Here is an 11,730-nt window from a genome sequence, read left to right on the forward strand (position 1 = left end):
CACTAAGCAAAGTAGAAACTGGTAATTTCTAATAATAGCAAGGATGTGGAACAATGGTTGCACAGGAGTTGAGAGTGATCTATAACTTCTTGGAAAAGAAAACTATGATGCCTAATAAAATGTGTGAATATATGGTTATCAAGGCATATCAAGAATGTTCCTAGGATCAGGATTTTAAATGAGTTAGAGTGAAGCAAATTCACATTGGTGCACCTCAGGAGCATGACATTGGGCATGCAAAGAAAATTACAGATGAAAGCCAAAGTATTTATTACATTGAAATAGATTTTAAAATCAAGGAAAAGAAAGCATATTTATGGAAATAAACATATATGGCAAACCTGTATAGCAAAGAATGATGAACACAACTTCTTGTGTTTACTTCTTAGAGGCAGGGAAGGAGAGTTGCTGGGGAAAGGCACATAGCGACTTCAAACATTGAAATAGTCTATTTCTTAAGATTCATCATAGGTAGGGCATTTCTCTTTTTTTTTTTAACTATGATGAACATTATATATATTCTTTTGTATATATATATTTTAAAATTTTTAAAACAAGTATTGAATACATGTTCGCCATCCAATTTATACCCTATGGTCATCGTACACATTCCATTTTATAGATATATGAAACCTCATTTAATATTTGGTTTGCAAAGGTGAAATTCTTACTGTTTTTGAACTAAAATTGAAAAAAAAAATTTTAATGGAGCCAATTTAACCTTCGCTGGAGAAATAAAGGATGCTTTAGAAAATAAGTCCTATTAACGCAATCAAATGTTCCCATTCCCTTTCCAATTCGTATAAACTATAAAACTGATTTCTCTCTTCTCTACATAGCCAAGGCCAGATTGCATTAACAAGTAATTAAGTCAGTCATAACAAAAATTACAATAGGAGTTAAAGCTTGTTGAATACCTACTATGTGTTTGTACCTTTAAGTGAGAGAGCTTAGCAGACAAAAATCTCTACCCTCATGAAGCTCACATTGTCACGGGAGGAGGAAACCATTAAATAAAAGGATATTACATCATATGTTGAAGGCAAGAAAAGTTAAGGAGAAAGTTGAAATCCAGGAGGGCAAAGAAGTGCAGAGGTAAGGGGAGGGTGAATTTTAAACAGAATGATTAGGAAAGGCTTCCCTGAAAAGGTGACCCTAGAGCTGGTGACCAGGAATGTTAAATGGAATCCTGGGGGAAGAGCATCCAGGAAAAGGAAACAGTCACAGGCTCTGAGGTAAGGAAGAGAAATGGCGAGGGCACCGTAAGTGGATGGAGATGGGTCATGAGGGTCAGTGTAGGAAACAAAGTCAGAGAGGCTGTGGATCATATGAGACTTACAGATGATGATAAGAGATCTTGATTTTACTGTAAATGAAACCTACAAATTGTACTCTAATTATATTTTACAGACATATATTACAACAGGCTCAAAAAGAAAGTAAGGAGAATTAACTGAAGTTGGGCAAGGCAGACAAGCAGGGCGACTAGTCAGAAGACTCAGAATAATCCAGGTAAGTGATGATGGTGCCCAGGACCATGTTTTAGCAGAAAGGTGGTGAGATTTTTGTATTTTGAAGCTAAGACAGACACGGCTTACAGCATTCAGATGAAAATGTTCCAGAAAAAGAATCAAGGTGCTTTTGTTCTGAAAAACTAAAAAATCGAGTTGCCATTCCTCTACTCTCACATGAGGAAAACTGCAGGTGTAGCATGTTGAGAAAGAAAGATCATGAGTTCACTTTATTCAGTTTGAGATTTATGTATGAGCCTGGGGTTCAGAGACAAGTGTGGGCTAAAGATATAAATGTCAGTTAAATATATGGTGCTCGGACTTTTTAAGGGAGCGTGAGCAGATAAAAAACATAAGGGGACAGTGCCTGAGACCTGGAGTTTTCCAATATTATGTCTGGAGAAAAGAAAAAAAAAAACAAAAGAGTAAGAGAGTTTGGTTGGTGATGGGGATTGGAAAAGGACCAGGAGTGAGTTTTGTCCTGGAAATGCTGGAAATGTTTCACACAAGAAAAGAGTCACCATTTATGGCAGATGCTGCTCATAGGCAGAGTAAGATGGGGATCAAGAACTGATTGTTGTATTTACCAATATGGAAGTAAGTCACCAGTGACCTTGATAAGTCTCTTGATGGAAGGCGGTTTTGCGCAAAAGCTATTTTGATTGGATCCAAGAGGAAAAAGAGAAAGGAATTGAAAACAGAAAAGATAGACAACCACCAAGAGTTCTATAAAAACAAAAAGAAATAGGACAGCTGTTACAGAGAAATGTGGGGTTGAGATATTTTTTTAACAATGGGATAAATCATAGCATATTACCTATGGCCATGAGAATGAACAATACAGAGAATGATTAAATGAACCATGTCCCTGAGCGGGGAGAGGAAGTGGAATCTGAAGTACAAGTGGAGAATGTGGCTTTCTAAAAGAGCACAGACCATGCAGAATCAAAAAAGTGAAGGTTGAGAATAGGGTGTTGATGATGGTACACATATAGATTGGGTGAGACTGGGAAAAGATGGTGTCTCTTCAAAATTCCATGACCAAGAATCACAGATACTGAGAATAGAAGACCAATAGATTCAGAATGTGCGATAGTAATATTGCTCATGTTGCTTCAAGAGCCCTTGAAGTTAGTACTTCAAGTTAGCACTTGGAGTTAGTAGTCATGAAGTTTAAATGAGAGTGATGAGTAGGGTAACATGTTTTCCTTCTACTCAAACTGACACAGGTAGAGTTAGAGAATACAATAAGAAATGGAAGAGATTTGTGGTATATGAAAGAGGACGATTAGGGTGCCTGGGTGGCTCAGTTGGTTGAGTGACTACCTTTAGCTCAGGTCATGATCCACGAGTCCCAGGATCGAGTCCCGCATCAGTCTCCCAGCTCCATGGGGAGTCTGGTTCTCCCTCTGACCTTCTCCCCTCTCATGCTCTCTCTCACTCCCTCTCTCTGAAATAAATAAATAAAATCTAAAGAAAATTTAAAAAAAAAAAAAAAAAAAAAAAAAAAAAGAAAGAGGACGATTAAAGTTTGGCTGTGGACTGTAAACTGATCAGGGAAGTGAGTGCATAAGAGAAACAGGAAGAAGTAAAATTTTTATAGGATTAACAGATTGTATATATGGGTTTGAAGGATTCTTTGCCCAGAACAGACGCTTCAACTCATCAGGGTTCACAGTGACTCAGGCTGATAAGTTGTAAGAGATAATACATTTTTGTTGACTGTTGCCTTGTTTGGGCTTTTCAATCATTAGGTTCAGTGTTCTTCATTGTTTCATGTATTTCTGAGCATAATATACTCAAAAGTTATTATTATTTTGTTTAGCTTTTACAGCTAACAGTTTAAAGCTTATATAGGCATTATATTGATCAAAGCATTGGTACTCTATTTCTGTATAAAAATTCTTATTTTAAGTCTTTAAAATAATTTTTTTCTTTTAATTTTTAATTGAAATATAGCTGGCATGCAATGTTACATTAGTTTCAGGTGCAAAGCATAGTAATTCAATAACTCAGTATGTTTATGGATAATGTTTATGTGTAAAGTTGACTGAATGAATAAAATGCTTCAGGTTAAAAAGGAATCAAATAATGTTGAAATACCATAATCAAAATATATAAATGTATGCTTCTTTGGGACTTTAAAAGCCTACATTATAGCTATAAATGCCATAATTTTGAAGCAATTGGGAACACAACTGTATTTTAAGATATTTGCAATGGCTCTAATATGATTTGAGAATATCTGATTTCTGTATTTTGCCAAAACCACAAGGACTACTAATTCTATGGTTTATGGTCTAAATTTCAGCAGAAGAAAACCCTAAATTAATAAAAAATGAAGATCAATTTTTCACCATCCAAATTTCATAGGTAGGCTGCATTCCATCTAGTGGTAATCCTTGGATTAAGGGTTAAAAGCTGTGTCTGTAGGGCATTTATGTCATCTTCATTCAGGATCACTTTAAATAGAAGGAGGAAAAAGTGTGGAGGTCTGCAAACTTAGGTAGACCTGAAAGTGGACACATAGTACTTTCAGTCCATCCACTTGAGATAAATCAATCATAGGATGACATCCAAATACAAGAGACCAGGACAAATGCAGCCCAGGCCTCTATCAAGATGATGAAAGAACAGGGTCAGAAGACAGCAAGTGGACTCTACCACCAACAACCATTATCCTACTTTTCCCACATTTCTGCTTCCCAATCCTCTTTGGTGTAATGTTTACTTTATTTTGTTTTTAAAGTCCATTTTTCTTGCAGATCTGTCCCTTCTGGGTAGTCTCTCTTGTGGAAAATCTTTTAATTTTAGGATTTTTGGAGGAAGTTGTACTAAAAGGGTCAGTAATTATACAATTTGAAGACATTTTTATTATTGAGGTTAATTGGGATACAGTATTACTTTTAGATGTACAACACAGTGGTTTGACATAAGTATGCACAATGGTCAGTACAATAAATCTGGTAAGCAAATTGTAAGAATCTACAAAGATCCTACAATATTATTGCCTATATTCCCTATCTTGTACATTGCATCCCCATAACCTATTTCATAACTCAGAGTTGGTACTTCTGAATCTCCTACCCATCTTGCCCTGACCTCCCTCTTTCTGGCAACCACCAATCTGTTCTTTGTATCTATAAGGCTGGGTTTTGCTTGGAAAACATTTTTAGTGTCATATAATACAAGCAAATGCTGGGAGATTATTCCGAGGTAAGGCAAATGTTAGTATATATGATCCAGTGTATTGTCTAAGTGAGTCTATTCATCTGAAATTTTATTAAGTAAAATAATTCTTGAAATAAGTGTACCATCTGCCAAATTGGAAGTTAACTTTGTATAAAATTGTTGAAAAAATTCTCTCTTATCTCGGGTATTTATACACACACACACACACATGCACGCACACACATTACTTTTACCTTTTTTGCTTTTGTTTCTAAATCACACAGAACTGCTCTTCTAGATTTATACAAATTAGTAGATAACAAAATAAACTCTTAAACCCAGTATGATTATCAAGTGACCTTCTAACATTACCCAAGGCAGAAGTAGCAACTTTGCCTGGTAAAGATGGCTGTCCGTCAGATTATTCTACTGTAATATCTCTGTTGTGACCAGAGAGACCCAAATAATTGTGTCTTCTGGAAGTTAGAGGGCGGAAGGGGGAATTAGTCTTTATGACTTTTTAGTTATCAGAACATTTAAGCTTGAAAAAATATTGGGTACCTGAACTTTATCTCACTTGTAATGACCTCAAATAAAAATGAAGATGTAAGAAAAAGGGTAAAATGAGCTGATGATACAAGAGATGGTTTGTTGCCAGGAAATCAGTTCCAGGGGATTGATCTGCCTGAGGCCCATTTTTATTTCATCCAGGGCAGAGGTATATTAATCAATGCTTAGTTTAGCGGTTTGTTTAGTCTGTCTTTAAAATCATGGGTCTTTTTTTATTTAATAGGGAATGATGAGTGTTCTTTTTTATAATTATAAATACAGCATATTCTCTTAGATCTACTTAGCATTGATAATTTCATCACTATGCCTGCATCGGTGGTTTGTTTTTTTTTCCTTTTTTTTCTTTCTTAAGATTTTTTTTTTAAAGATTTTATTTATTTGTTTGACAGAGATCACAAGTAGGCAGAGAGGCAGGCAGAGAGAGAGGAGGAAGCAGGCTCCCTGCCAAGCAGAAAACCCAGTGCGGGGCTTGATTCCAGGACCCTGGGATCATGACCTGAGCTGAAGGCAGAGGCTTTAACCCACTGAGCCACTCAGGCGCTCCATAAGATTTTATTTTTAAGTAGTCGTTACACCCAGCATGGAGCTGGAACTCACAACCCCAAGTTCAAGAGTTGCACACTCTACCGACTGGGCCACGCAGGTGCCCCTGCATCAGTGTTTCTTCACCTTTTTGCGAAACTATTCTGGAAATTTGGTAAAAGCTATGGACTCTTTCCCTAAGAAAAAGTACATGTACACAAATAGAAATTTTGCATAGAATTTTGAGGTGTTTACTGACACCCCAATATTCTTTCAGAGGCACCCTTAGAGTTCAAGCTGGGACCTGTTGATAAATCTGCTTCTACATTTTCATGTAATGATGAAGAATCTGAGAGGAGCAAGACCAGTTCTCTACATGTCACGTCTCTGATTTGTTCATTGTGCTGGTCTCCCCACTAGGAAAATGATCTGGGTGCTATTTTCTTTTTCATTCTTGGTGAATATATATTAACTACATCTTTTTAGTGTAGTTTAGTTCTGACTGATCCAAAGCAGCAGAAATAAATGATACTGTGCATCAGCCAAAATAATGCATTATTCACAAGGCCCTATAGGCTAAGGTTACATGACATTTGAAGCAATGTAAACCCTAATTATATCTGTTACTGTTAATATTAAATTATATGCATTTCTCAGCACATATTACCCTAGAAGAGACAGAAGAAGTGTGCTGAAAGATGGAAGGCATTTTGCATGTATGACAGGATGGCGAATGGGAATTTTCTGGCCGTCCCATGATTGGTGACTAGATCCCAAAGCTGAGAACAAAGAAGTACTAAGCTCCCACTTTCTAAAGAGATAACCCCCAAATGGATGTCAGAATTCTCTGCAGAATTCACCAAGGGATCAGAACTAGCCCTGTAAGGCTGCAGGCTAGTGAGTAGCACAACACAGCATTGACTCAGCTTGCTTCGGATCCAAACCTAGTCACACAACTGGGGAACCAGGTGGAAGCTGGTCTCCCCACTCCTCTGACCCTCAGGAAAATGGGAACCATAGCAACTCTGAGAGTAGTCCTTAAACAGTTCTACTTAGCACATAGTCAATGCTCAAGGGTACTTACATCTAGTATTTAGTAAGTACGCACTATTTTCTGTGCTTCAAGGTCTTTCTTTTTAAATACCTATTTCATTCAGCTATTGTGAAGATTAAGGGTCAACATAGATGTAAACGAATATAAAAGTACCTGGTCCCTGATAAATATATTGGCAATAAATGCATTATTTTGTCCGTAGTTCATACAACCATCCCCTCTCCCACTGTGTGTGTGTGTGTGTGTGTGTGTGTGTGTGTGTGAGAGAGAGAGAGAGAGAGAGAGAGAGAAAGGGAGAGAATGTGTAAAAAACTGAGAAGTAAAAGAGACAGAGTTGATGGCATGGTGTGCTGAGCCCGCCCGGTGGAAAGGAAAGGGTGTTCTTTGCAGAGAGTAATTTGATACAGAAAAAAGTCATTCCTCCACCTGCAAAACAAAGCGAGAGAGAGGCTCCATTAAAATCACTCAGAGATGAAGTCTCCCTAGATGAGGCAGGGACTCCATTTCCTTATTGAGTGTTAGGTTAGCAAAAGCCTTGCTGACGCGTGATGTTGCCGATGTTCTTCCTCACTCCATTGGGCGTCGGAGCATCCTTTACATATCACAGCCAGTGATGCTCTGCTTTCCCGCACTCTCAAACCACATAAGCTCTCTTGAGTAGGCACACAATGCTCTTCTTTATAGAACTTACCAGAGTTGACACTTATATATTTATTTTGGGTCTATTTGTTTAATGATCATCTAACATAGATGTAAAGTTCATTAAGACAAAGACTGTATTTTCATATTTCCAGTGCCTACCTCAATGATTTTGCTCATTAGTTAAGTCTTTGATAAATTTTGGGTAAACAGATGATGCAAGGTAGAATAGAATAATCAGTGTTCAAGTCTTGGAAAGGTTCCCATGCTCTAAAAGAAATACAGTGCTAGATTAGTTTAGCTATGAAAGAAAAAGATTAATTCTGGTTAAATGATCAGAGGAGGTTTATCATGTAAGTGTAGGATTGGAATGAGAATTTGAAGAAAGGTAGAGGGCAATAAACAAATTGAAGGGGAGAGAAATAAAAAGAAACTTATGTGTGCTAACTACCCTGGATTGTGAATAAGTGAATTTAGAAAAGAAGAGAGCAGATATAGAAAAATAAAAGATACATCTAAATTGTGAGGAATTCATCATAATACATCCCCTTCAGTGTGATGCTAATTATTTGGATAATTTCCCATAAAGAGTGGTTAGTTATTGAAGTTTTAAGAAGAGAAGGATATGAGACATATATCAGACCACGTGAGTATAGAAAACCAAAACTAGTTTCAGTGTTTTGAGCAGAAAGTAACTTAACAGAGAATTAGGTAATTTTAACATTGCTGGAAGAGTTGGAGAAGTGAACTCCATATTGGGCCTCTAGAGCTGGCTCTAAAATGTTTCTTGAAACCCACGAAGCTAGAAAATAGACACTAAAACTCTGCAGACACGTTTTAAAACTGGTGCAGAAAAGAAATCCACGTCAGTATGACTGATTACCAACAGAAACCAAACAGGTCCAACATATAAAATATCTCTTTATTATTCCTACTTTTCAAATATCACATCATGGCATATAATTGACAAAACCTAGTAAGTAGCAAGAAACCCAGCAGTGGAGCTTCCAAGTTAGTGAACACGTTGATGTGCTAGGAGGATGAGGTGCCCCCCAGAGAGGGTGTGGAAGCTCCCCATACCCCCATTCTTTATTCTGTGCATCTCTTCCATTTGGCTTTTCCTGAAATGTATCCTTTACAATAAACTGATTATACAAGCTGAATCTAGAAGTTTCTGAGAAGAGTATTTGAGTTCCTACCAGGGCTTCTTGCAATGCAATACACTAGCAGCTGCAATCAAATGCAATCCTATCACACCTTCATGATGTTTCCCTTGGCCAGAAATACACTAAGGATCTCAAGAATAGAAACATTGAGCAAATTATGGCAAGACAGAGCCACAGAAAGTACTCACTGGATTTTCTCAGCAAATATGCTAATGCCGCACCAGCCAGCAGAACAACTAATTGTGTTGTTGTGTGGATATTTAATATCACACAGATTGGAATAGAATGGAACCTGTCCCCTGTTGGTGGAGTCACCACAAAGTAGTGAAAACATCAGTAACCATTGTATGTGCCATAACACAGAATTGTATCAAAACCAGCTTGTCATCTAAGCTACTCTTACTACTCATGGTAGCACAAATGAAGAAGTAAAGTACACTTGAAACTTAAAAAACAAAACAAAAAAAACACAAAAACAAAAAACAACAACAACAACTAGCACCACAGAAATCGAAGAAATGTAGCCTTGGTTTGTCTCCATCTCTGTGTCCACACACTGTCTATGTCTCCCCCAACGATGGGGAGGAAGACATGAAGTTTGCTAGGGTCAGCTCACAACTCCTCACAAGGAAGTTTTGTTGTTGTTGTGTTTCATTCAGTGTCAATGTCCTAGCTGACCTGAAGTTAAGAGACGGATTTTGTGAAGCTGGTAAGGGAGGGAAAAGTCACCAGTTGACCCCCAGTCCACGAATCTGCATAAATAGGATGCTTTCAAGTAAGACACAAAATCCAGCTCACCTAATAGATAACTTTCTCTTTTCTGTATTACCACATAAATTTATTCCCTTTAAAGTACATAATCAGTATGTTTAAAAAATTCTTTAGAAGCTGAACTTGGACTGTGGAAACACTTCAATTCTTAGTTAAAAGAGAGATCAAAAGCACAGCATACCTTTTGAGTTGTTTCCCACTGAAAGAAGGGAGAGGTAGAGAAATGTGGGCAAAAAACATAACTAACATTGGAAAGCATACAAAGATATGGTTTTAGCTTTTCAAAAAACAAAACAAAACAAAACCAAAACCCAAATATTTGAGGTGATCACAAATACTCATGATTTAAAATATTATTACAAAAATACTGTCTATGAGTGTTACACGGCACCCACATTTGGTTAATCACCAATAATCCATTCATCTAGTTATGTCCAGGCATGGCCGGTCTACTGCCTACACCCCAGCCTACATTTTGCTTTTTACAGTCCTTCGATTTGGAAGTGAAAGTCAGGATCCTTGCCAATGAAACAACCACCTCCAGTGTTTTCAATATTGCTACCATCACCCTGGCAACACAGAAGACAGGACATAAATAGTTGCTCTGCCAAACATATCTCTTGCCTTGTTTTACTCGTGGGAGTGAGAGTTGTCAAGGCAAGCTTATACCAAAGTTAAAAGTAAATTCTGACTTACAAATGGCCAGATTTTCTAAAAAGTGCATCCGCGTTTTATGTGGACCATTAAGTGGAAGTGTAAATAAAATATAAACTCTATGAGGACCAAAAAGATACTTGTGTTTTTCCCCAGCCCTGAGCAGAAATAAATGCTCTGTAAATAGTTACTCAGTGGATTAATTTGTTCAGGGCAGGCATGGGTTTCTCAAGTCAAAGCACATAGTTCGACATTATTTACATCACTGTGCCAGTAACATTAAAATATAACTTTTTAAGATATTTTTTATTTTTAGGTGAACTCTCTGCCACATGTGGGACTTGAACCCATAACCCAGAGATCAGGTTTCGTGCTCGACCGCCTGAGCCAGCCAGGCACCCCTAAAACACCTTTTAAAAAACCATAGTCCAGAATAATTTTAGATGACAGAATTATAAATGGGTGCAGAGATTTAATTAGTTTCAGATGAATTGTCTTGTATATAATTGGACATAATATTATAGAATACCATCGATGCTCTGGACACTGAATTGAGTGCTTTTTATATTTTGTAGCATTGTAGGCCCCTCCCCGTCCACCCCGTGCCACATGCAACAGGTTATTTTGCAGATAAAACCTAGACTCTAATCCAACAGCAGAATTGAGCCAGGTTACTCAGTTCATCAGAGGAGGGCAAGACATGAACCCCATTCATCAAAGCCTGCACCCCTTTTCGTCCCCAGACTGCGTTCCTTGGTCTCTGTCCTCAATCTCTAGAGTTGTTTGGGCCTTTCTGGAGTTAAAAAGCTAATCTAGCAATGAGACTGTTGTACTAACCTGGCTTCACTTTCTTAGGATACCTGCCGTCCTCTCTCCCCAGTAGTGATTTTGGCACCTTTTCCATAACTCAGAGACTTCCTGCTTTGAAAGAAGAGGGACAGTGGGAAGCAGAGCAGTCTGGGGTTTCTTGCTTGTTTAGGGAGAGTCTTTTTGAAAGTAGAACTGGCTTTTTGTAAATGGTTTGAGAGAAACATGTGTATGGTAGATTTTGTGTCACCCTAGAAGGAGTCTAACCTGATATTCAAGAAGCCATTCAATGAGAGCGTAAGGGGGAGGGGGAAACAACACAGTACATCACTGATCTCCCCAATGAGGAAATAGGGCGGCACAGTGATATTTAGAATCAGATTCCGGCTTGAATCTTGACTCCATTACCTACCTATTTTTCTCATTTGGATAAATTATTTAAAACCTGATTTCTCTTCTTTGTAAAATGGTAAATTAAAATATCAGGGTTTCAAGGCTATTGGGGACTTAACTGATAGCTTAGGGAAGCATTTTGTAAACAAGGAAGTGCTAACAGTCAATTAAACATTCTAACTTCGGCTCAGCTCCTGATCCCAGGGTCCTGGGATCCAGCCCCACATCAAGCCTCCTGCTCAGCGGGGAGGGAGTCTGCTTCTCCCTTTCGCTGCTGCTCCCCTTGCTTGTGTTCTCTTTCTCAATTCCTGTCAAATAAATCAATAAAATCTTTAAAAAAAAAAAAAAGGGAATGCATGAAGTGTGTATTAGTCAGCTTGGGTTGTTGTAACAGAATACTATAGAATGAAAGGCTTAAACTATAGGCAGATATTTCTCACAGTCCTGGCAGATGGGAAGGATAAGATCAAGG

The 11,730-nt window shown here is 37.8% G+C and overlaps 1 pseudogene; it reads left to right on the forward strand.

Annotated features, from left to right (window-relative positions):
- The first annotated feature begins 8,728 nt into the window (after nt 1-8,728).
- Nucleotides 8,729-8,973, forward strand: LOC116568498 (annotated as a pseudogene).
- Nucleotides 8,974-11,730: the final 2,757 nt, after the last annotated feature.

Source organism: Mustela erminea, chromosome 11 (assembly GCF_009829155.1).
Source record: "Mustela erminea isolate mMusErm1 chromosome 11, mMusErm1.Pri, whole genome shotgun sequence".
Taxonomy (NCBI): domain Eukaryota; kingdom Metazoa; phylum Chordata; class Mammalia; order Carnivora; family Mustelidae; genus Mustela; species Mustela erminea.